Raw genomic sequence first — 26,069 nt, forward strand, 5'->3', positions numbered from 1 at the left:
GAGAGCAAACAGAGTGTATTTCATTCATTAATTCATCCTATTTATCATTAATTTGTCATTCAGTAGTCATAATCGAACAACTGCCGTGCCCTGAACACTATGCTTGGTATTTGAGAAAAGACATAAGACATAGGTTGAGCTGTGAGGCAGTCTGACCTAGTGGGAAGATAAACACAGAAACAGAAGTGACCATAAAAGTTTGATGAGTACCGTGCTAAGATTGGGGCTAGCTGAGCCCAGGAGAAAAAGTAATTACCTCTGAGCAGGTCATGGAGATGCTTCCCTGAGGAAGAGAGATATTTTAACTAATTCTTGAAGCACGGGCAGAAGTTTTTCAGGTAGATGAAGGGAGGAGAGGCTTTTCAGGCAGAGGAAAGACAGGACAGATGCCAAGATAGGAAGTGACCAAGATATGTACATTTGGTGAAGTGTAAGGAGCTCAGTATGATTGACGTGTGGATTGGAGTATTGAGTAGTGTATTGAAGGAGAGGAAGTAACACCTTGGGAGAGAGGCCAGACCAGGTGATGTGATTGTTGGCTAAACTGAATTCAGTTCTTTTTATTTTTTATTTTATTTTAAATTTTTGTCTATTTATCTATCTATAATTTACTTTTAAGGACAGGACCTGAGTATCTTTATTTTATTTTATTACTTATTGAGGTAATGTTGGTTTATAACATTATATATTTCACGTGTACAACATTAAATATTTCTACTTCTGTATACCCTGCAGTATGTTCACCACCAAAAATTTAGTCTCCATCCATCACCACACAGTTGGTCCCCTTTACCCATTTTGCCCTCCCCCACCATTCCTCTGTGGTAACCACTATTCTTATCTCTGTGTATACATGTTTGATTTTGTTCGTGTTTTTGTTTGTTTATTTTCTATATTCCACATATGACTGAAATCATATGATATTTTCTTTCTCCACCTGACTTATTTCACTTACATAATACCCTCAAGGTCCATCTATGTTGTTGCAAATGGCAAGATTTCATCTTTTTATGGCTGAGTAATATTCCATACACATATCACATCTTTATCCATTCATCTGTTAATGGGCACTTAGGTTGCTTCCATATTTTGGCAATTGTAGTGATGCAGTGAGCATAGGAGTGAATGTATTTTTTTCAAATTAATGTTTTCATATTCTTTGGATAAATACCCAGAAGTGGGATAGCTGGATTATATAGTGGTTCTGTTCTTATTTTTTTTGAGGAATCTCGACACTGTTTTCCATAATGGCTGCACCAATTTACATTCCCACCAACACTTGTTATTTCTTGCCTTTTTGATAATAGTCATTCCAACATGTGTGAGGTGATGTCACATTGTGGTTTTAATTTGCATTTCCCTAATAATTCGTGCTATTGTTTTCATGTGCCTGTTGGCCATCTGTATGTCTTCTTTGAAAAAATGTCTATTCAGCTCCACCCATTTTTCAATTGGGTTGTTTTGTTGTTGAGTTGTATCTGTTCTTTATATATTTTGGGTATTACTACTTATCAGATATATTGTTTACAAATATCTTCCATCCGGTAGGCTGTTTTTCGGTTTTGCTGATAGTTTCGTTTCCTTTGCTGTGCAGAATCTTTTTAGTTTGATGTAGTTCCATTTGTTTATTTTTGCTTTAGATTCCTTTGCCTGAGGAGACATATCTGGAAAGATATTGTTAAGACCCATGACCAAGAGCATACCACCTATGTTTTCTTCTAGGAGTTTTATGGTTTCAGGTTTTACATTTAAGTCTTCAATCCATTTTGAATTGACTTTGGTGTATGATATGAGATAGTGATCTAGTTTCATTTTTTTTTTTTTGCATGTGGTTGTCCAGCTTTCCCAACACCATTTATTGAAGAGACTGTCCTTTATCCATTGTATGTTCTTTGCTCCTTTGTTGTAAATTAATTGTCCATATATGCATGGGTTTATTTCAGGGCTCTCAATTCTGTTCCATTGATCTATATATCTGTTTTTGTGCCAGTACCACACCATTTTGATTACTATGGCTTTGTAATATAGTTTGAAATCAGGGCGTGTGATACCTCCAGCTTTGTTCTTTTTTCTCAGGATTGCTTTGGCTATTCAGGGTCTTTTGTGGTTCCACATAAATTTTAGAATTTTTGTTCTATTTCTGTGAAAAATGTCCTTGAGATTTTGATAGAGATTGCATTGAATCTGTAGATTACTTTAGGTAATATGGATGCTTTAACAATGTCATTCTTCCAATCCACTAGCATGGAATATCTTTCCATTTATTTGTGCCTCCTTCAATTTCTTTCAACAGTGTTTTATAAGTTTCAGTGTACATATTTTCACTTCTTTGGTTAAATTTATTATTTGGTTAAAGTTATTTTATATTTTTTGCTGTGATTGTAAATGGGACTTTTTTTCTTAATTTCTCTTTCTGGTAGCTCATTGTTAGCATATAGAAATGCAACAGATTTTTGTATGTTGATTTTGTACCCTGCAATTTTATGTGTTTGCTTATTATTTCTTTTATTTTTTTTGGTGGAGTCTTTAGGGTTTTCTATGTATAAAATTAGGTCATCTGCAAATAGTGACAGCTTTACTTCTTTCTTTCCAATTTGGATAACTTTAGTTTTTTTCTTCCCTAATTATTCTGGCTAGGACTTCCAATACTGTGTGAAATAATTTCTCCCTTTAGGTCTGTTAATAATTGTTTTATATATTTTGGTGCTCCTATGTTAGGTGCATATACATTAATAACTGTTATGTCTTCTTAGTGAATTTTCCCCTTTATAATTATATACTGTTCATTTTTGTCTCTTGTTACCTTTTGGGCTTGAAGTCTATTTTGTCTGATATGAGTATGGCTACACCCCCTTTTTTGGCTGTCATTTACTTGAAGTATCATCTTCCATTCCTTCACTTTGAACATGTGTTTGTCTTTAGAGCTGAGATGGGTCTCCTGGAGGTAGCATGTAGTTGGGTCTTGTCTTTTAATCCATCCAACCACTCCATGTCTTTTGATGAGTGAATTCAGTCCATTTACATTTAAGGTTATTATTGATAGATGAGGACTTAGTACTGCCATTTTATCTTTTGTTTCTGGTTGCTCTGTCTCTCCACCGTTTTCTTTCCCCCTATGTTTCTGTCTGCCATTTTGATTTGGTGGCTTTCTCTGATGTTTTTCTCAGTTTCCTCTTTTTATGTTTCATGTCTCTGCCCTAGATTTATCTTTTGTGTAATACTTTTCATAGATAAAATAGTCCTTTTTATGCTGATGGCATCTTATCTTCGTTCAACTCTATGGGTTCCATCTTTTTCCTCTTCCCCTTTTATGTTTTTGTTTTCTCAAATTATCCATTTTTATGTTGTGAGTTACCAAACTGAAGTAGTTATCATTATTTTTTCTGCTTTTTCCCCCTCCTTTAACCTTTATGCTATGATAAAATATTTTAAAACCTATTCTGGGAAGGAGTAACAATTTTCTGATTCTGTTTATCACCTTACTCAAACTTTGGGGTACTTTGCCTTTTTGTTTCTGATCAAAGGGCTCCTTTCAACATTTCTTGTAAGACAGGTCTAGTGGTGATGAACTCCCTCAGCTGTTGTTGTCTGGGAAAACCTTTATTTCTCCTTCGTATCTGAATGATAACTTTGCTGGATAGAATATTATTGGGTGGCAGTTTTTATCTTTCAGTATTTTGAGAATGTCATTCTGCTCCCTCCTGGCCTATAAAGCTTCTGTGGAGAAATCTGGTGATAGCCTAATGGTGATTCCTTTGTAGGAACCTTTTTCTCTGGCTGCCTTTAAAATTCTTTGCTTGTCATTGACTTTTGACAATTTTAGTATAGTGTGTCTTGGAGAGCGTCTTTTTGCCTTGAAGTAATTAGGTGTTCTCTTAGCTTCATAGACTTGTTTATCCAGTTCCTTTCCCAGCTTTGTGAATTCTCAGTTATCATTTCTTTAAATAAACTCTCTGTTCTTTTCTCCCTCTCTTCCCTGGAATACTCATTACCTTAATGTTACCCTTCCTAAATGAGTTGAATAGCTCTCATAAAATTTCCCTGTCTTTTAACATCTTATTTCTCTTTCCTCTTCTACTTGTATCTTTCTAGATTTCTATTTTTGAGCTCACTAATTCTCTCCTCCATATGGGCTGCTCTATTTCCAAAACTTTCTAATGCATTATTTACCTTGTTTATGAGTTCTTCAGCTCTAGAATTTCTGTTTGATTCTTGTTTTGAGTTTCAATTTCTTTGGTAAAGCATTCCTTCTATTCATTAATTTTATTTCTCAGCCCATTGAGCTGCTTTTCTGAGTTTTCTTATAGCTCACTGAGTTTCTTCATGACAGCTATTTTGAATTCTTTATATGTTAGATCCCAGTATTCCATGACTCTAAGTTTGGTTTCTGGAGATTGTCATTTTCTTTTTGTGGTGCAGTGTTACTGTGGTTCTTCATGGTGCTTGATGAGTTGTTCCTCTGCCAGTGCATTTGAAGTAGCAAACACCTTTGTGCTTGATTCTGAGCTGCCTCTAGTTAGATCTGAGAGTTGGCACTTTTCATCCTCCACTGCCTCTGTCAGAGGTGTGGCTCCATGTCTTCCTTATCATTTCTTGTGTCTCCGGGTTCGTTGGTGCCTTGCTGTTGCCACTGTCACTGGCATTGCCACCTGGGGCACCAGGATGAAAGGCTTTTCTGCCGCGTCTGGGAATCCTTGAGTTGCAGGCTCTGTCACCACAAGGGGTAGTGGAGGGGAGCTGGATTCACACAGGCACCTCTGCCTTGTCCAGTGTTGCACAGTTCATGAGCTCTGCTGCTGGGGGTTAGGGGGTTGAGGGGTCAGAGTCATGGGTGCCTCAGTGGCTGAAGGGACGGGGTCCCAGACCCCACTGCCACTGCTGCCCACTTACCTATGGCCATGGGCATTGCTAAGGCCAGGATGTCAGTCTTGTGTGCTGCTTCCCCCTACTGCTACTGAGATCTCTGGGGCTGTGGGTTCATCTGCCATGGTTTGGGGGGCCAGGACTGCAGGCACCAGTCCTGCTGTTCCCCCAGTTCTGCCTCCTCTGTGTGTTCCATTCTGCCCACCTTTAGATGTACAAATGTGTGGAATTCTCTGGCATCCTGTCGGTTAGAGGCACCTTTGTTGCATTGTGGGTGCTTTACTGGTTACTGATTGAAGGGGAGACAAAGAGAGCGTCTCACTCCACCATGATGCTGATGTCCTCCAGTCCCCCCATTTATTTTTATTTATTTAACAAATACTTATAATGTTCTATGTATGAGTAATAGAACGTAGAGCCAGACATCGTTCTAAGAACTTTGCAAATATGTATAATCCTCTCAACAGCCCTAGGAAGCAGGCATTGATGTTTTTACCGTCTTACAGGTGAGGACTGAAGGTTAAAAAGCTTGCCCTAGGGCACACACTAGTAAATGAGAGGGGCAGGTTTCAAACCCACTTGCTGTGGCTCCAGGGTACATGCCCTTAATCAGGGTGCTGCACTGACCACGACGTCTCCTGACCAGGCAATGGACACAGTCTACTGGCTGACGGTCACTCAGTAAGTTTCATCAATTTGGCCTTTCCTTCTTTCACTTCACAGATATTGGCAGGTGACTTCTTTATATGTTCCCTTTTTTCAGTTGTTGCTAAAATTCTCAATCTTATCTTTTATTTCCTGAAACATATTAAGCATAATTATTAAGTCTCTGTCTGAAAACTTCATTATCTTTACCCCTGTCCTGTGTCTATTACCTCTTGTTCCTCTTAGTTTGTGATCCTATTTTCCTGTCTCCTTGTATGCCTAGGTAGTTTTGACTGTGTGCCAGACATTATAAATGAAAATGGAGAAGACAGTTTGAGGACTAGGATGATGTTATCTTCCTCCAGGCAACTAAGGGTTTTATTATGGATTACCTCAATCTCATCAGAAATTGAGTTCATTCGAAGCTGGGCTTCATTTCCTCCAAGGGCTGATCTGTTTCAGGTGTCCTTTACTACTAAGGTATGAATACTAACCAAAAGGCCAAGGGATTTTATCATGGTGACATCTCCTCAGCAGTCTTTGGACTCCAGTTTTCATCATCAGAAATTCTGCTCAGCTTTTCAGCCCCTGGGCTGCCTCTTCTAGAACCACAAGGTGCTCTTAGGAACACAGTGACCCCAAATATGGGACTGCCATCTCTGAGCTTCCTTATTCTCCTAGATCTTAGCATCATATTTATTCACTGCCTTGTTAGCTCTCAGATGCTTTCAAATAGATTTTGTTTTTGTCCAACTTTTCTAACTGTTTTCAGTGGGATAGTTTGTCAAAATTACCTAGACCACTGTTAATTGGAACAGAACCCTTCTTTGTGTAAACCATACTCTCGGCAATGAACCAGATACAGTCCCTGTTATCAGTGGCAGCCTAGGAGGGAGACTGACGTGGAAACAGACAAGACTCAAAATAGCATAGAGCAATAGGACCATTGAGTGCGTTGGTTAAGACCATGGTCCCTGGAGTTGGGTCAGGTTTAAATCTGGGCTGCATCCCCATGTGGCCTTGGTTTACTTACTTAAGTGACAGCTTAGGATGGAGAAGAGGAGCTGGGTCACATAGATCTCTGATGTCAGGGCTCCATAGTAGGCACTGGAGACCCAGGCAATGGTTTATTAACATGGGTAGATTTTGTTTTAAAAGACTACTCTAAATGCAGATGGCAAATGGCTTAGAGGGGAGAGTGAGGGAGACTTTGCGGGAGATGTTGAGGTGATGTCGGGTGGGAACGGTAGACTTGAGGAGGAGAGGGTCAAGTGAGAAGAGCCTACAGAACTGGGTAACTCATTGTTACCTTACTGTGTGTGTATGCACAGGGCGGATGCAGTTTGGACATTGAAGGGGAGGGAAAATTTTTGGATGACTCCCCAGGGTTCTGGGTTTTGTTTGTTAGTTTATTTATGTATTTGTGTTTGAGGGGGGTGGGGACCACCCAACAGTTCCAGCTTCTCAGTAGGTCCAGAGGCTGCAGAAGTGTCCAGGAGATTGGAGGAAGGAGAGGGGTTCACTTTCAGGACAGTAGTTAGATGCTGAATCTGGGGCAGAGGTCTTTGGAAGATCTATGTATGCCAAATATACCATCTGAAGAGATTGGATTCTCATTTGGTTTTATCAACTTTTTATTTTTTCTTTCTTTGCTTTCTTGTTGACTGCTGATTATTAATACTGGGACCACGTGAGAACTCGTCAAACTGGATTCCATGTATAGCAAACTTTTTCTGAGTCTAGAGTCAAGAGGCATAGCTTCATCTGCCTATTTTCCACTGGGGAGTAATTTCTATGAATTTTGAGTCACTACCATACTGATGAGTTATAATGCCTTATATTCTTGTAAAATAACTCACATTTGGGTAGTGTATAAAAATGTACAGTCTTGGCCTTCCCTGGTGGCGCAGTGGTTGAGAGTCTGCCTGCCGATGCAGGGGACACGGGTTCATGCCCCGGTCCAGGAGAATTCCACGTGCTGCGGAGCGGCTGGGCCCGTGAGCCATGGCCGCTGAGCCTGCACGTCCGGAGCCTGGGCTCCGCAACGGGAGAGGCCACAACAGTGAGAGGCCCGTGTACCGCAAAAAAAAAAAAAATGTACAGTCTCTCTCCCAGGCCTTAGTTAATTTGGTCCTCATACTGATGCTCTTTAGGGCATCTTATTTTTAGTAGTTGATAGTTGAAGAATCTGATGCATGGCTAAGTAAAGAGGTTTATCGATAGTCACACATCTAGTAAGTGACAGAACAGGTCTTGAGCTTTCTTAGAATTTAATATTGAGCACATGATACTTTACATATATTCACTGAGCCTCAGTTTCCTCATCTCTCATCTGGAGAAACCATAACCTACTGCCCTGGGATACTGTGAAGTGTACTGATATGAAAGATACATGATGGTAGAGTTTTCACTGCGATGTTACCTCTAAGCCTGGATCTCAGTTAAAGGGAGATTAGCAGATGCTGAAGAGAAATGTTCAAGATGATCAGCACTTTCTTGAGTCTTTCTCAAGAACATCGCAGAGAGAACCGAAAATGGAAGAGCTTGTTACCGAACCAAACTGGGGTCCACTCCCCTGTTTGCAGTAAAGCCAATCTAGTGACACCTACTTGTGGTGAAGGAAAGTACAGCTTGATTGCAGGGCGCCAAGCAAGGAGTTCAGGGCAGCTAGAGCTTAAAACCCCAAACTCCCGGGTAGGTTTCATCAAAGAATTTTTTAAATTTTATTTTATTGAAGTATAGTTGGTTTACAGTGTTGTGTTAATTTGTACTGTACATCAGAGTGATTCAGTTATACATATATACATTCTTTTCCATATTCTTTTCCCTGATGGTTTATCGCTAGATACTGAATATAGTTCCCTGTGCTCTACAGTAGGACCTTGTTGTTCATCCATTCTATATATAATAGTTTTCAGCAAAGCATTTTAAAAAAATTTTTATTGGAGTGTAGTTGCTTCACAATGGTGTGTTAGTTCCTGCTGTACAGCAATGTGAGTCAGTTATACATATACATATATCCACTCTTATTTAGATTTCCTTCCCCCTTGGGTCACCACAGAGCACTGAGTCAATCAATCAGCAAGGCATTTTTTTAATATATATATATATTTTTTTTAACATCTTTATTGGGGTATAATTGCTTTACAATGGTGTGTTCGTTTCTGCTTTATAACAAAGTGAATCAGTTATACACATACATATGTTCCCATATCTCTTCCCTCTTGCGTCTCCCTCCCTCCCACCCTCCCTATCCCACCCCCCCAGGCGGTCACAAAGCACGGAGCTGATCTCCCTGTGCTATGCGGCTGCTTCCCACTAGCTATCTACCTTACGTTTGTTAGTGTATATATGTCCATGACTCTCTCTCGCCCTGTCACAGCTCACCCTTCCCCCTCCCCATATCCTCAAGTCTGTTCTCCAGTAGGTCTGTGTCTTTATTCCTGTCTTACCCCTGGGTTCTTCATGACATTTTTTTTTTTCTTCTTAAGTTCCATATATATCTGTTAGTATATGGTATTTGTCTTTTTCTTTCTGACTTACTTCACTCTGTATGACAGACTCTAGGTCTATCCACCTCATTACAAATAGCTCAGTTTCGTTTCTTTTTATGGCTGAGTAATATTCCATTGTATATATGTGCCACGTCTTCTTTATCCATTCATCCGATGATGGGCACTTAGGTTGTTTCCATCTCCAGGCTATTGTAAATAGAGCTGCAGTGAACATTTTGGTACATGACTCTTTTTGGATTTTGGTTTTCTCAGGGTATATGCCCAGTAGTGGGATTGGTGGGTCATATGGTAGTTCTATTTGTAGTTTTTTAAGGAACCTCCATACTGTTCTCCATAGTGGCTGAACCAATTCACATTCCCACCAGCAGTGCAAGAGTGTTCCCTTTTCTCCACACCCTCTCCAGCATTTATTGTTTCTAGATTTTTTGATGATAGCCATTCTGACTGGTGTGAGATGATATCTCATTGTAGTTTTGATTTGCATTTCTCTAATGATTAATGATGTTGAGCATTCTCACATGTGTTTGTTGGCATTCTGTATATCTTCTTTGGAGAAATGTCTGTTTAGGTCTTCTGCCCATTTTTGGATTGGGTTGTTTGTTTTTTTGTTATTGAGCTGCATGAACTGCTTGTAAATTTTGGAGATTAACCCTTTGTCAGTTGCTTCATTTGCAAATGTTTTCGCCCATTCTGAGGGTTGTCTTTTGGTCTTCTTTATGGTTTCCTTTGCTGTGCAAAAGCTTTGAAGTTTCATTAGGTCCCATTTGTTTATTTTTGTTTTTATTTCCATTACTCTAGGAGGTGGGTCAGAAAGGATCTTGCTGTGATTTATGTCATAGGGTGTTCTGCCTATGTTTTCCTCTAAGAGTTTGATAGTTTCTGGCCTTACATTTAGGTCTTTAATCCATTTTGGGCTTATTTTTGTGTATGGTGTTAGGGAGTGATCTAATCTCATACTTTTACATGTATCTGTCCAGTTTTCCCAGCACCACTTATTGAAGAGGCTGTCCTTTCTCCACCAGCAAGGCATTTTTAAAGGCCAGGTGAGAGAGGAGTGTCCAGGGTATGTGATCAGCTCCTGCACAGTTCTCTGATTGGTTGATGGTGAGGTAACAGGGCGGAGTCACAAGAGTTAACGTTTTCAGTCCTCAGGCACCAGTAGGTCCGGGGGGGCTACATGCTCAAGTAGTTTATTTCTTCCATGTGGTAGGGGTTTCAGCATCTGTAAAACAGCTCAAGAAATGTGCATCCGATACTGTTATCTAGGTCCTTCGGAGAGGAGCTCCAGCAGAGGATATGGGGGAGGGGTCTGTCCCAGGAAGGCCCCATAGGGTCCTGCTCTGTTATAAGCTCAGAGGCAAAACTGAGCATCTGTGTGATCCTCTCTCCATGGAACCTGATGGTGAATAGACATGGACCCAAGATAGAATCAGAAACAGAGAGTGTGGCCTCCTCATCTTTAGAGGGACCGCTTATCGGCCCGAGAGGAGAGCTCTGTTGCGTCTGACTCACAGCACTTTGTGGGCTGAGGGTATTCTAAGCAGAGAGGGGCTTTCCTCCTGCTTGAAAGGCAGCTCCTTCCCAGCTGAGTGCAGGGCCAGGCCATCAGCTTCGTGAGTGCTGGGCTGACCTGGCACCCAGCTGGGAATTGGGCCTGTTAATCCATTGCTGGGTGCCATGGTTGTGCAGCCATTCAATTGTGAGCCTTCATTTTAGCTGAATTCCCTCATCAGAATGCCAAGGGCGACAAATTGAAATCCTCCACACTGTCTGAGAGAGCGGAGGGAGGACAGGCAGTGGGGAGAAGGGGGGTGGTTATGGCAGTGATTCGTAAATATCTCTAATTATATTAAGTGGTACGAGCAGGTGATTATCAATGTATTTTGTAACTAAAAGTCTGTTTTCTTCCAAAACTTGAAAATGAGCAGAGTGAAATGATTTGGTTTGTGTGATCAGCACTTAGATGTTTCATTTTGCAAGTAGATCAGACTCTGTCACCTTCTGACCTGAGTAATTAATGAAGCCAAATCCAGCTTTTGTACCCTGACACCGAATTAAATCTTGGAGACAGAGTTTTGGGTGAAGTAGAAAAGAAGAGCTTTATTTCTTTGCCAGGCAAAGGGGGCCACGGTGGGATATTGCCCTCAAAACTGTGTGTGCCAACCTGGAGCGGGTAGGGAGAAGTTTTATAGTAATGGTTCAAACAGGGCGTGATCAGCGCGTGGACGTTCTTCTGATTGGTTGGTGGTGAGGTAAGTGGGAGTCAGCATCACCAACCTTCTGGTTCCAACCGGCCTGGGGTCTACGGGCTTGTGGGCAGCACACAGTTAACTTCTCCCACCTGGTGGGGGTCTCAGTATCTGCAAAATTGTTTTGTGTATCCCTTGAGGGGGAACCAGCACCCTGCCCCAAGGCTGCACTATTTCTTGACTGTTCCTCCCTTGTCTAGTGTCCTCTCCCTTCCCTAATTAGCATCTGTTTGAACCTGCCCTTTGGTACTCAGGGAAGGTCATAGAGGCTGAATGAAGCCTGTTTCCTGTGATCAAGAAATGAGGGACACAGAAAGGCTTTTTGCCCAAGAGCACCATAGGGTCTTGCTGGGTGTCATTAGTACTATAAAATAGGAAAATATTGATCATCCCGGTTTTGTTTTAGATTCAAGAAGTGTTAGCCTATGAAAAGCTAACACTAAATATAGGGATAAAGTCTTCCTTTATCCCTATATTTTATGAGATTATTCTCAGCTGCTGCAATTTGCTGATCCTGGTGTGTGAATGCAATAGGGATATTGGGGTTCACCAAGATTTTATTCTTGTAAATTACTTAGTAGCTCTGGACTTTTATATTTATTTCTCCTTGGGAACTGATCTTATTTTGTCTGAGGAGTGTTTAACATTGATTATCAAGCATGACCTGAAAATCCTCACCTAGAGAACTAAATTTTCTCCTCGCTTCCTCTCCCATCTCTCTGCCCTCCCTCCCCATCCTGACACTCAATATTTACTGCGTGCCAGGTCTGTTTAAAGCACTGTGATTGAACGCTCATTTTGGGACCTGGTGATTATTTTAAAAATCGTAACATTGCCAATTACTTTTAATCTTTCCATCTTGATTTATGTCAGGCTTAGAAACTCCCAGAAAGAAAAATGTCACTCAGAATGTCAGGGGATTAATATGCATGGGAATCTGTGATAGTCTCCCCACTAAAAATAGAGTTTTTCTCCAGCAAATCATTTATCCCATTTGTAATTCGTACCTGAGGTTTAGCTGGGATTCTAAATAGGCCTGTGATTTGATTGCCACCTCATTTCCGAGACCCATCAGAGCCATAACTTTGCCCTATATTGCTGATTTACTTTTGACAAAGAGCATTTCCTTGGTTTGCTTGGTTGTTTATCTTTTACATTGTTTATTCATAGGCTGCCTCTTACACAGAGCATTTGAGGAAGGAATATTTCCTTTGATATTTATCAGGCTCCCCAGCTATGGTTATAATGGAGGTGGCTCAGCCCCAGTCATGCTGGGACAAGAGAAAGGAGGAAATGACCACGACTTGCTGGTCCTGGAAGCTTCTGGAAGCATAGTGTGCCCACAGGGTTTTAGCTCCAGCCTTGCTCTGGCTCTGACCACCACCAAGCATCTCACACCCATGCCCTTACTTCATCCTCATAGCAACTCTAACAAAGGAAGCTGATGTTCAGGAAGGTTTATTGGTTTTGCCTGAGGTCACACAAGTGCTGATAGATTTTGTCCAGGCCTGAGTGCTTTCAAATCCACCGTTCTATTGACAGAACAGCTTTTTAAAGACTGAGCTTAGGTTTTTCTAGAGAGGCAAAGAAAAATAAGAGTAGATAGTAAGTCCAGGTCTGCGTTTATTTCCTTTGTTATTAAAAGGAAGCTTATTGTTATCTTTCGATGCTACTGACATCACCTTCTAAACTGCCTCAGAATCATGTTTTGTACTGAAATCGAGCAGGACCCTGTGGGGCTCCTGGCACAGAAGTCTTTATGTCCCATTTCTTGACTCTAACCTCCATGACCTTCCCTGAGTTCCAAAGGGCAGATTCGAACAGTTGCTAATCCACAAAGGGAAGGGATGCGAAGACAGAGGAGGGGCAGCCAAGAAACAGTAGTGCAGCCTTGGGGCAGGGTCCTGGTTCCAACTCAAGGGATACACATAACAGTGCCTTTAAGCTCTTTAAGATGTCCACGTTCCTCATAGGAGAAGGACCACCTGAGGCTACATTAAAGGAACCAGAGAAGCTCCTCGAGAAGATTACCTGAGACCAGATTAGAGGTGCAGGCCAAGCATACATCCTAATCTTATCAGCAACCCCACCCTTGAACCGTTGCTATAAAACTCCCCATCAAATCCTCCTGGGTTGGGACACATAGTTTTCAAGGTCAGGGACCTGCAGTGTTCCCCTTTGCCTGGCAAAACAATAAAGCTATTCTTTTCTACTTCACCCAAAACTCTGTTTCCAAGACTTGATTCGACACCTGTGCTGAGAGGCTGAGCTTTTGGCATCAGTACCAAGTGGGTGTTCAGAGTATTTGTGAAGCTGAGGCTTTTAAACATGTGTCTAGGCATACCTGGGAGATACTGCAGGTTCTGTTCCAGGTCACCGCAGTAAAGGGAGTTCCATGAATTTTTTGGTTTCCCAGTGCGTGTAAAAGTTATGTTTACATTATACTGTAGTCTATTAAATGTACAATAGCATTATGTCTAAGAAAACAATGTACATACCTTAATTTAAAAATACTTTATTGCCAAAAAATGCTTTTGATTTAAAGTGAGAGATGTGTAACTTCCTTTCACTTGAACCCTTAGAGGCCATTGTGGGGCTCTTACGGAGTCCAAGCTCGCTCTGCTCGCTGTACAACAGGTCAGTAAATTGGAGACGAGGTGTTGAGGCAAGGAGCATGACTTTATTCAGAAAACCGGCCGACCGAGATGATGGTGGACTAGGGTCCCCCAAAAAACCGTTTCGTAGGGGTCTGGATGCCAGTGTCTTTTATAGAATCAGAGAGGGAGGTAAAGTAAAAGGGCAGAATAGAGAGGGAGAGGTGGAGAGGAAGTAAAGTAAAAAGGGCCATCAGTCTTGCAAAACATCTCCTGGAATGGCCAGCCTAGGGGAGGGGGGAGGGGATGTGTTAATTTCTTCTTTCCTGCAGCCATCCACAGGTGGGTAGGGTTCCCTGAAGCAGGCCATTATGTATGCTTATAATAACAAAAGCAACAAAAAGCAAAGGCTAAAGTCAAAGAAAAGGATCCAACTGTGGAGTCAAAATTGGCTCTTCCCTGTTACAGGTTATTAATTGGCCTCATTTCAGTATTGTTGTGTCTCAAGGAATATGGAGGCCCGAAGAGAGGGAGGGAGAGATGAGGGAATGGCCAGTCTGTGGAGCAATCAGAACACACACGGTATTGGTTAAGTTTGCCATCTTGTATGGGCGCCATTCGTGGCATCATCAGAGATCACTGATCACAGGTCGCCTTAACAAACATAATAATGATGAAAAAATCGGACATATTGTGAGAATGCCAAAATGCAACACAGAGACAGGAAGTGAGCAAATGATGTTAGAAAAATAGCACCGATAGACTTGCTCAGCACAGGGTTGCCACAGACCTTCAATTTGTAAAAAAATACTGTAGCTGTGAAGCTCAGTGAAGCAGAGCCCACTAAAATGAGGTCTGCCGGTGTTGAGTAGTTTTTTATGTACCAACCATAGGATGTTATTGACAATCACCGTTGGTTAATTTGATGGCAAAGATTAGAAGGCGCAAGGCTACTCAAACTAGAACCCCTAGGATATAGGTCTGTCCGATGTCCGTCCTACAGGTTCCATATATACTCATGGAATTGAGGAATGATGAGGGAGACTCAGCAGGACCTGATGATGGGTTGAGAATGGGGTTTGAGGGAGAAAGAGCCATCAAGGATGATGACGAAATTTCAGCCTGACCAACTGGGAGAATGCGGTGCTATCTCCTAAGATGAGGAAGGAGAGGGCAGGATTGCATTTTGAGGAAAAGATTGGAAGTCAGTTTTGGACATGGTGACTGAAAGATGCCTTTGAGACACCCAGATGGAGGTGTCAGGTGGGCAGTCAGCTGTGTAGGTCTGTTATTGGCTGAAAGTCTGGATGGAGGTATTAGGTAGAGATGGGGGTTGATGGGGGAACTTATGGGAGAGGACAGGGAAGGAAGGGAACCAGGACGATCCCCTAAGGAATGCCAGCATTTAGAAGTGAGAAAAGTAAGAGGAACCCAGGAGAACAAGGAGGTCTGGAAAGTCAAGAGAAAAGGGGTCCTAGAAAAAAGGGGTGGCTGACCATGTCTGACATTGCCTGGAGTTCAGTCCAGTGTCTTGCTTTCAGCTACCGGGATACCATTGATGATCAGAGCAGCTCTGGGGGAGAGGCAGGGGCAGAAAACCAGAACAGAGTGAGTAGAATGCGGACAAGAAGTATGGGAAGCTCCTTCAAGGTGCTCTGCTATGAAGGGGAGAAGCAAAATGGAGCCAAAGCTTAAGGAGAACATGGGCCCATGAGAGGGAAATGCTTAAAGCACTCTGGGTGGATGCAGAGACAGCTGAAGGTTGGTTGTAGAGCCCAGGGTTTAGGAACTCAGGCTGAGAAGCCGGGCCTCCTGGTTGGGGTCCGAGTTCTGCCACTTGCCGTTGGGTGACTCTGGTTGCCTTTTCTATAAAATGGGGATAACTGTGCCTGCCTCAGAGAGTGCTAGGACAGTGGCTGGTCCCCTGCTCTGCACAGAAAGGGCTTTTCCAGGTGAGCAGGAGAGGGACGAGGGGAGTGTGGTATTCTCCTGTGGCTGCTCTAACAAAGCACTATAAACGATGGCTTCAAGCAGCAGAAACTTATTGTCCCACAGTTCTGGAGGCCGGAAGTCCAAGGTCGGTTTCCCCGGGCTGAAGTCAAGGTGTTGAAGGGTTGCAGTCCCTGCAGATACTCCTGGGGAGAATCATTCCTGCCTCTTCCAGCGTCAGGGGGCAGCCAGCAGTCCTTCACTTGTGGCCGTATCACTCCAATCTCTCCCCCACGTGGCCTCCTCCTCTTCTGTATGTATCCAATTCCTCTGCCTCTTCCTAGGAAGACACTCGTGATTGGATTGAGGGCTCACCAGATAATCCAGGATGGTCTCCCCAGTCGTGATTATTCACTTACATCTGCAAAGATCCTTTTTTCAAATAAGGCCACATTTACAGATTCCGGGGATTAGGACCTGATATCTTTGGGTGGCCATTATTCCAGCAAATGATCAGGAAATCTCAAAAGAATGAGGAAGGGAGTGGAGACTTGAGGGGTCTCATGAAGAAGTGAGAGGAGGGGGTCTGTGGGTTGGGGGTTTCAAGGAGGTGGGTTATAGCATTGTTTCTGGAATGTTCCTGAGGGTTCTCTTCAGACAAGCGCTGTGGGAAACGGTCTTCTCTCTATTAGGAAGTAGTTGGTCCAGGGCTCAAATGTGAGTCTTCGGACACCAAGGCTGGGTACCCTCTAGTGCTTCCTCATTGTCTACAAAGCATTTGATGGAGAGTCTTCTCAAAATAAGTAAAAGGAGACTCCCCAGGAGGGAAAGGGGTCCTGATCCAGGTGGGGGCAGCCTTACCCCTCATGGTACAGCTTCCCCACTTCCCTCAGTGGGATTGGGATAGAAGTGGCAGCTTGCAGGTGGCAGGGGTTCAGGAAGTACTTATGGCCTTGAAGAATCGCACCTCGTCGCCTGGGCCGGATGTCCCACTGGAGACTAGTGGGGTCGTGGTGGGTTTTAGGAGGCCAGTAAATAACTCCCTCCTCTTTTCTTCCCAAATTTTAAATGACTTTGAGGATACCTCTTTCCCTTCCCTCTCCTCCCCTCCCCACTCCCTTCCTCTCCTTCCCCCCTCCCTTCCTTCTTTCCTTTTTCTTCCTTCATTTTTTTTTTCTTCATGTATTGATTAAGCATCTAGGATGTGTTAGATACCATGCCACATGGTGGGGACACAAACAAGAGTCACCCGTGCTCCCACCCCTGGGCCCCGTCGGGCCCTCACCACATGGTTTTGTGATGCCCAGATTGTGTGTCTGTTTCCACATTAGACCCTGAGCCCTCGGAGGGAACCAGTCTGGTGGTAATAGGTGAGCATCAGCCATCGTCTTGTGAATGAATGAGTGGGTGAAATTCGCACTGGATGTTGAAGGGTCATTGAGACATTGTCAGGAAATGAATGGGCTCTTAAGAAAATAACCCAGGCCTGGGCCGTTCCTGGCTTTCTGGAAGGATCAAGTTCACCTAGAGCATCAAATGGCCAAGCATCTTGCTACACAGGCCGACTGAGGCAGAAAGCAGCCCTGTCCTCACACCTGTGCCTTGCCCCTGGGTCCCACCAGTGCCCGACCAGCCAGAGGGGGATTTTCATGGGGACATAATGAGACCGCTGCTGAGCAGAGCAGCAGCAGTGCCAGTCTGGTTTCCATGGTGACCCTCACTCGTCTTTGCAGCCAGGTGTTTGTCGGAGAACTTCCGTGTCCCACAGACACCTTCTTTCGGCAAGTGTTGACCGACCTCCCGCTGAGTGCTTGGCGCAGAGCTGGGTGAGGTGCTGGAGAGGAAGCCAGACCAAGTGAGGACCCGACATGCAGCCGTCTACGGGGAGAATCAACCCAGACGACTAAATGCAGTGCAGTGAGACGCGGTGCAGGCTGGGATGGTCGTCGACTAGCACCCTCACCCCCACTGCGGCCCCTCCGCTGTGTGCCAAGGAGTTACAAATGGTCCATTTAACAACTGCAGGCTGTGATGGGTGTGCTCTCTGACTCAGCATCTCCCCTTCCTCACAACACCCCTTCCAAATCACAAGGTTCGTGCAACCTCTTAGGAGTTTCTTAGACATAACAGGAATCATCTCAACAGTTGGGCATGTCTGAGGGGTCAGTAAACAGCTCCCATCTCCCACCGCCTTGAGTTCTGAGCCAATTGGGAGATAAGACATACATCAGGCATGTTGTCCAGTCCAGCCAGAAAAATCACCCATCACTTTTATTACTTAGAAGAGCTAGACTGGAGGATGCGGCTTTTATCTGGAAGCATAGCCAGCCCCACTGCAGGCCTCTCCCTAAAACTGACTGCAGGGGATTCCTGCTTCGGTCCTCCGTCACTTCCACTCCCAGATCTTCTCCACGTGGAAGGGCCGTAAGCCGGGGGAAGAGGCACGTGGCCCCTCCCCAGCACAGGCCATCAGTCAGCTGCAGTGATGGACACTAGTTCATGGAAGTTTGTGTGTGCTGGCAGGTAGGGCTGGGTGCTCTGGGTGTGGTGGTGCTTCTAGCCGACTTCGGAGGCCCTGGCCTGGGCCACCGTCTTGACATCACTACCCACATTGGTCTGGCACCAGCCACAGAGAGCGGCCAGAAGAGACGTTGTCAGAAGCGACCCAGAAATTCATTCTGTCCTGCAGGGACACGTAGTCCCTGACTCTGATAACACCCATGTTTGCTTTTTTTTCTGTTTCTGTACTCAGTTTTTTGAATAGTAACTAATGAACATGGCCAAGAACTAGAATGACAGAAGAGGCCATACTGTAAAAACCAAATTGTCTTCTCATTACCTGCACTCTGGTTGTCATCCCCAGAGGCAAAGGCAGTCTATTACCCATGTCATGTACCCTTTGGAGATCATCGATGACTAGATGTATATTTACACATATACTCCTTTATTAAAATGCAAAATAATCACATACTTTACCCACTGTTTTGCTCCCTTTTCTCCCACTTTGCAGCAGTCTTGGAGATCTATACCTACACAGCGACCTTGCTCTTTTAAGTGGCCGCATAATATTCCAATAACAGTAATCATGACTGAATTTTTGGAGAATTTAATACGAATGAGACACTGATCTGGTTGTTTTATTGACATTGACATTAACATATTTACCCTTCAGAGCAGCCTCTGAGCTAAGTACTGTTTACAGATGAGGAAACTAAAGCCCAGAGAGTTTAAGTCACTTTCCAGAGCTCATAAGGCAAGTAGGAGGTGTGGTCAGGACATGCATCCAGAGCCTACCATCTTTTTTTTTTTTTTTGCTGTACGCAGGCCTCTCACTGCTGTGGCCTCTCCCGTTGCAGAGCACAGGCTCCGGACGCGCAGGCTCAGCGGCCATGGCTCACGGGTCCAGTCGCTCCGCGGCATGTGGGATCTTCCCGGACCGGGGCACGAACCCGTGTCCCCTGCATCAGCAGGCGGACTTTCAACCACTGCACCGCCAGGGAAGCCCCCAGAGTCTACCGTCTTAACCACACCCTCCCACAGTGCGGCGGTGCCTGTCCAGCACAGACGTCTTTATGCACGTGTGCAAGGTCATCTGTAGCATGAATTCTTCAAAGTCAAGTTGCTGCATTAGTGTGTATTTTTAAAAATAGGTATTGCCCACCATAGAGGCCAGACCAGTTTGCCACCCCCAGTGTTTGAGATCCTCTCTTTCCCACACCCTAGTCCTAGGGGCAGCTGATCTTTCTACCTGTGTCGGTCTGATAGGAAACCATGGCACCTCCCTGAAGCTCTAATTTTTCACTTTTCTTATAATGTGTGAGGTTGGACAACATTTCATACGTTGAAGGTGTAGTTGTGTTTTCTTGTCTGGTTAGCAGAGGAGGTTGCCTGGGCTTAGCGCAGGGCTGCTTGAGTTGCAAGGTTCTTCCCCACTCCTGGCTCCACCATTTAATCATTTAATGACCTTGACCACAACCCGTAACCTTCCTGTGCGTCAGTGTCCTCATCTGAACACGGGGATGGTGAAGGTTTAATGAGCTCCCACACACCCAGACCTGAGCGTGGCGATGCCTGGCTCACAGTAAGTGATTCACCTGTTTCCAGTCATTTTAGCTCTTGGCTCTATTCTGCCCACTGAACCCCATGGTTTCTTTCTACGGCTCAGTTTCATGTATTTTGCAAAAATGGCCAGCATTTCCTCGGTGACTCCTGACTCCTTATTCCGCTGCCCACGCGTGAGTCGTTCAGTCTACAGTAGGTGGCAAGGGGCTGGAAATGCAAGGGTGAGCTCAACAGGCAGGGTCCTGGCCCTCGGGGCTTATAGTCTAGTGAGGGAGACAGACAATCAGCAGAGGACCACATGGAAAAATATATGATTCCACACCATGCTGGGCACCGTGAAGCTTTATCTCCTTGTCCTTAGCACGTGTCTGCCCTGTAATCAGCACCAGTCCCGAGAAGTGGACAAGTCACCCCAAGTGCTCAGTAAATGTTGGTGAACGAGTGAACAAGAATAGGATTAATGCTGTGATTGTGTCCAGTGCACGTAAAGTGAAAAATCGTTAACTCTGCAAGTGTGACAATAAAAAGCTCAGAAATTCGTTCACCTCCTGAAACAGTGGTGGCTGAGCCCATGAGGGGCTGGACATTCCCTCGAGGCTGCCAGGATGGCACACCTTGGAGGTGGTTGTCATGATATGTTGGGATGTGGTGAAGGTTAAATGAGCAACAAAGGGCACATTTTATATGTATGCATCAATGAGTGGGAAAATAAGCTTTTCTTGGTTATGTAAGAGTACACCCTTATAAACTAGTGAAAGGACAGATGTGGGATGAAAACCATTTTCACAAATTGCTGATCATCTGTTAGCTAACATCAAGTATAAAGTGATTTCTACTTCCCTGGGAGGATAGAATCTTAGAGTTTTGATGCTGCAAAGGATCTTAGAGGTCATCTGGTCTAAATTCTTGGCCAGGGAAAAAGTATTCTTGTTACCAAAAGTTAGGTCGGCTACTCGCTGCTTGAAAGCCAGTACTCAAGAGGCAAGGCTGGTGGAAAGGAAAGTTTTGATTATTTTGGAGGCCAGCAACCGGGGGAGAAGGCAGACTCATGTCCAAAGGCCAACTCTCCCCTGACAATCAGTGTACAAGAGCTTTTGAAGGGAATTTTCAGGGGTGTATAGGTGGAGGGAGGGGGCTACGTGCGGAAGCAGCACAGTCAGCTCCGACAGTCATCTGGAAACTGGTCATGCGGTTGTCTGATCAGCATCATCTTGACTGTTTTAGCTACAGTTCATCTTCAGTTTCCGGGTCAGTTTGTTCCCATTTCTTTGAGGCTAGCTCTCAGAATTGTGGCAGCTTATGTCACGGCTACAGTCTGACCATCATGTAGTTAACTTCTTCCACCTGGCGGGGGTTTCAGTATCTACAGAACAGCTCAGAGGATATGGCCATGGCTCAGAATATTATCTATAGCCCTTGAAGAAGAACTAAAAGTCCTTGACTTTGCTTAATGACTGAACTATTGTTATTTGGTCGTGTTTGACTGTTTTCCTTTGCTTCTGCATTTCTCACTCTCTGATTAATTTTTGTTTGTTCGTTTGTTTGTTTTTGCGGTACACGGGCCACTCACTGCTGTGGCCTCTCCAGTTGTGGAGCACAGGCTCCGGACGCGCAGGCTCAGCGGCCATGACTCACGGGCCCAGCCGCTCCACGGCACGTGGGATCTTCCCGTACCGGGGCACGAACCCGTGTCCCCTGCATCAGCAGGTGGACTCTCAATCACTGTGCCACCAGGGAGGCCCTTTCTGATTAATTTTATTCTTTGGCTAAAGTTTTTCTATAGACAAGAGGCAGATGGAGGGCAAGGACCATGGGGTCCTGCTCCATTCCATTGTCTCTAGTACACCCAACAGATGGTCAACCCATTTCTACTTGGATATCTCATTGACAGTGAGGGGCTTCCATTCTTGGGAGGCTGCTGTTAGAGCTTGAATTGTGTCCTTGCAAAAAGATATATTGAAGTCCTAAACCCCAGCACCAGTGAATATGACTTTATTTGGAAATAGAATCTTTACAGATACAATTAAGATGCCAGTATGACTGGTGTCCTTATAAGAGGGAAATTTGGACACAGAAACAGAAAGGAAGAACATCATGTGAAGACAGAGGTAAAGACTAGTGATGCCTCTACAAGGCAAGGAATGCCAAAGATTTGCTGACAACACCAGAAGCTGGGAGAGAGGTATAGGACAGATTCTCCTTCATGGTCCTCAGAAGGAACCAACCCCGTGGACACCTTGACTTTAGACTCTGGCCTCCAGAAGTGGAAGAGAATACATTTCTGTTTGAAGCCACCTGGTTTGTGGTACTTTGTTAATGAGGCAGTCCTAGGAAACCAATACAGCACTTAATCCATTTCTTCGGAATCAGAATCTGAGAGTAGTGCTGGGAATCTGCATCTTAACATGACTTGAAGTCATTCTGGTCCTTCTGATGCCTAATAGTTCGAGAGCTTCTGCTGGAGGCCCGTGTGCCCAAACCGTGCATCCTCTAGTTGGTTCTGGGTCGAGGCCCGTGTAAAACTGCAAACCCTCCAGCCCTCTGTCTCTCTTACCCTGGACCATTCATCTGCAACTCCAAGCCCTCACAGACTGAAGGATGCTCCTGAGGGTCTTAACCCCCCTGCATAGCTTCCCACCTCTTGATCCAGACTTCTGACCTCCAGATCTGTGACACAAGACGTTTCTGTTGTCCTGAGCCACCTGGTTTGTGAGACTCTGTTACAGCAGCTCCAGGAAGCCAGTAAGTCGTCCATCTCAGTGTAGGCAGCTTGTAGTCCTTGAAAGGCCCTCCTCATCTTTAACCAGGAGTCCCCATTCAAGGTTCCACGTGAGCAACCAAGCAGCCTGGTGAACTGTGGGCGTCATCCCGACACGGCCTCTCCTTGGGGCCCCTCACCTCTCTCTCCCAGACCTCTCCCCTCTTTCCGTCTCACCTTCACCACCCGATTCCTGGTCGTTACCATGCCTTCACCAGCCACCTGCACTCACCTCAAGTCCATCCCGGACCCTAAATCCATTCTTTTCAGTGACCCCGGCTTTGCCAGCCTCCTGTTGCACTTGGTAAACCCGTGTCGTCTGCCCACAATTGGAAATGGTGTACACATGGTCACCATTGCCAGATACCTCTGAAATCATCAAGAAGATGGTGGAACCTGGAACAACAATAGACATTTTAGGGAGGTGGCTTCTAGTGGATTACGAAGAAGACCATTCTGACTGACTGAGCTCTCCCACGATGGAAAGCCCGCCCAGAGACGCAGTTAGCACCCCTCACCATGCGTGTGCAGAGTGGTGGCTGGGGGACTTCTGCAGGAAAGATAATAAGGACACCTGGGAGTTGGTTGGAAAGATGACTTAGCTGATGTCCAAGGTTGATCTCATTTCTAAAGCCGTCTTTAAATGTTCCACCTTATATTTTGTTTCCCATCACTGTCATCTAATCTCCAGGTAGAGCAAGATCCAGCTATACAAATAAGAATTTCAAATGTAATCTATTTATGTAACATTCATCTCTCCACTTCTCCATCCATCTATCCATCTGTTTATGTTCCCTTCAAATTTTCTTTTCTTTGCCATAAAGAATGACACCAAGGGCTTCCCTGGTGGTGCAGTGGTTGAGAATCTGCCTGCCAATGCAGGGGACACGGGTTCGAGCCCTGGTCTGGGAAGATCCCACATGCCCTGGAGCAACTAGGCCCGTGAGCCACAACTACTGAGCCTGCGTGTCTGGAGCCTGTGCTCCGCAACAAGAGAGGTTGCGACAGTGAGAGGCCCGCGCACCGCAATGAAGAGTGGCCCCCACTTGCCACAACTAGAGAAAGCCCTCGCACAGAAACGAAGACCCAACACAGCCAAAAATAAATAAATAAATTAAAAAAAAAAAATGACACCAAGGAAGACTCTGATGGCCATAACCACAGCAACAACAATGTGTAGTAACATTTTCCAGCATCTGTTTTGTGCCGGGCACCGGCTAAGTGCTTTGTGCGTGTCAGTGTGAGACAGTGGGGCAGAGTATAGAGCCAGGACTCTGGAGCCACATGTCATGGCTTCAAATCCCAGTTCTGCCACCTAATAGCATTGTGACTTTCAACAAGGTACTTTTTCTGTGTCTCAGTTTCTTCACCTACCTTATAAGATCACCATGGGGATTAAATGGCTTGATATCCATCAAGCTATTAAAACAAAGCCTGTGCATAAAAGGCACTATTAATCCTCTCAATGACCTTCATTTTTTTAAGAACGTATTTTATTGAAGTATAGTTGATTTACAATATTAATTTCTGCTGTACAGCAAAGCGATTCAGTTATACATAAATATGTTCTTTTTCATATTCTTTTCCATTATGATTTATTACAGGATATCGACTATAGTTCCTGGGGCTATACAGTAGGACCTTGTTGTTTATCCATCCTATATATAATAATTTGCATCTTCTAATCCCAAACTCCCAATCCTTCCCTCCCCCAACCCCCTTGCCCTTGGTAACCACAGGTCTGGTCTCTATGTCTGTGAGTCTGTTTCTATTTTGTAGATAATTTCATGTGCATCTCAGTGGCCTTCATTTGACATGGGTGATAATATTCTTACTAACCAACTAGGGATCTAGAATCAGAGACATCAAATAACTCACCTGAGTCACCCAGCGCCTAAGGGGGAGCTGAGATTGGAAGCTAAGTTGGCGTGACTCCCGAGCTCATGTTTTCAGACATAGTGAAACACCATCTCTTGGGAAACGGCCAAGTGGAGAGAGGAACTCTCCCTTACATTTTTCGCCTGTTCCAGAGCTGTCCCGTCAGGTCTGGCCACCGAGGGGTTGGGGAGTGAGCAGTGATGTGGAAACGCCAGGATGGAAGGAGTTAATGAGCCTCTGCTTCAAGCTTGGAGAGGGAGGGCCCAAGCTGACTTCTAAACCAAGAGATCTTTAAGAGGAAAAAGTCAAAGACAAGGATGCTGACCCTGGATCTGACAATCTACTTGAGTTTATACCAAACTAAAAAATTTAGGGTTTATCATAACTTCAACCAGTGTTTCACGCACACACAGTAGTTAGTTTTACTCTGATTTAACCTGCCATTACAGTTTTGACAGTGAGGATACCCAGGAGGTATTTTCCCCTGAATTCTTATTGTCCAGGCCCTCAAATCGATTGGATATAAATATGATTTATGGTCTCTACATGGAATCTTGCTGCAGTAAGATGCCATGGAAATTGGCTCCTATGAGGAAAATTTTGATTTCACTAATACTCAGTTGGTTTTTGTGGGTCTGTTATGCTTACATCAGCCAACATGGAGATTTGTATTATAAAAAATGGCCATGGCCATTTCATTTTCACTCTGAATGAATTACCCTCCATGTTAATGAGTCCTCTTTCTCATTCAGGAGAACACCTACTGCCTTCTGTATCAAATCCTACTGTAGTTTCTTTCTGACACCTTGCTTGCCATTTGGTGAGAACTTGATGCATTTTTATACAAAATAAATAAGGAAAGAGACACCTATGTCTTTGTTTCTTTTGTATCATCAGTAGCTACGCAAATTATTAATCAGTTCTTGGATAAGTTAAGCTGTGCCATTTCGTTTGCAAAGATGTTATCGTGGGAAAGCCACTAATACATTTTAATGGCTTATATTTATGAAGTGCTCCCTCTGTGCTGGTCATTGTTCTAACTCCCATGTGAAATCACTCATTTATAAGAGGGCTATGGCTTGTACGGGATGTATATGCAGCAAAACTGGCCAGAGTAAGTACATTCCTCTCTAAAGTACAGTGACAAAAGCTGACACTTTTGTGACCTGAAAAAATTAAATGGTCTCTAGGAAAGAAGCGTTTGAATCTTGCTAACTTTGCCAACTGGTTGAAGTAGTAAAGAAGATGAAGAATCCCAGTCCAGCCTGTGCAACTCAAAATGTCTTCGTTTCATGGAGGCATTAGGGACTTTTGGAGGGGACGGGGAGTGGGAAAATATGTGTATTTCATTGTTGTCTAAATAATTAAAAGTACCATAGGGGGTGATGAGGATTTTACCAGTGGATCCAATCCTGTATGCAAACTATGCATTCTTAATAGGCATTTAGTTCTTCTGTGGCTGGTTGGGAAATTAACAGATGACACCTTCATTAATTGCATGCTATTTTAATTGGTCTAAAGGGACATTTTTCTTTCTTTTGTGGCTTTGGAACACCCTGACAGTTTTATTGTTACT

The 26,069-nt window shown here is 44.1% G+C and overlaps 1 protein-coding gene across 3 annotated transcripts in view; it reads left to right on the forward strand.

Annotated features, from left to right (window-relative positions):
• Positions 1-26,069, forward strand: part of EVC2 (EvC ciliary complex subunit 2) — a 145,843-nt gene that overhangs the window by 45,953 nt on the left and 73,821 nt on the right. The window lies entirely within an intron of this gene.

Source organism: Phocoena sinus, chromosome 5 (assembly GCF_008692025.1).
Source record: "Phocoena sinus isolate mPhoSin1 chromosome 5, mPhoSin1.pri, whole genome shotgun sequence".
NCBI classification, from domain to species: domain Eukaryota; kingdom Metazoa; phylum Chordata; class Mammalia; order Artiodactyla; family Phocoenidae; genus Phocoena; species Phocoena sinus.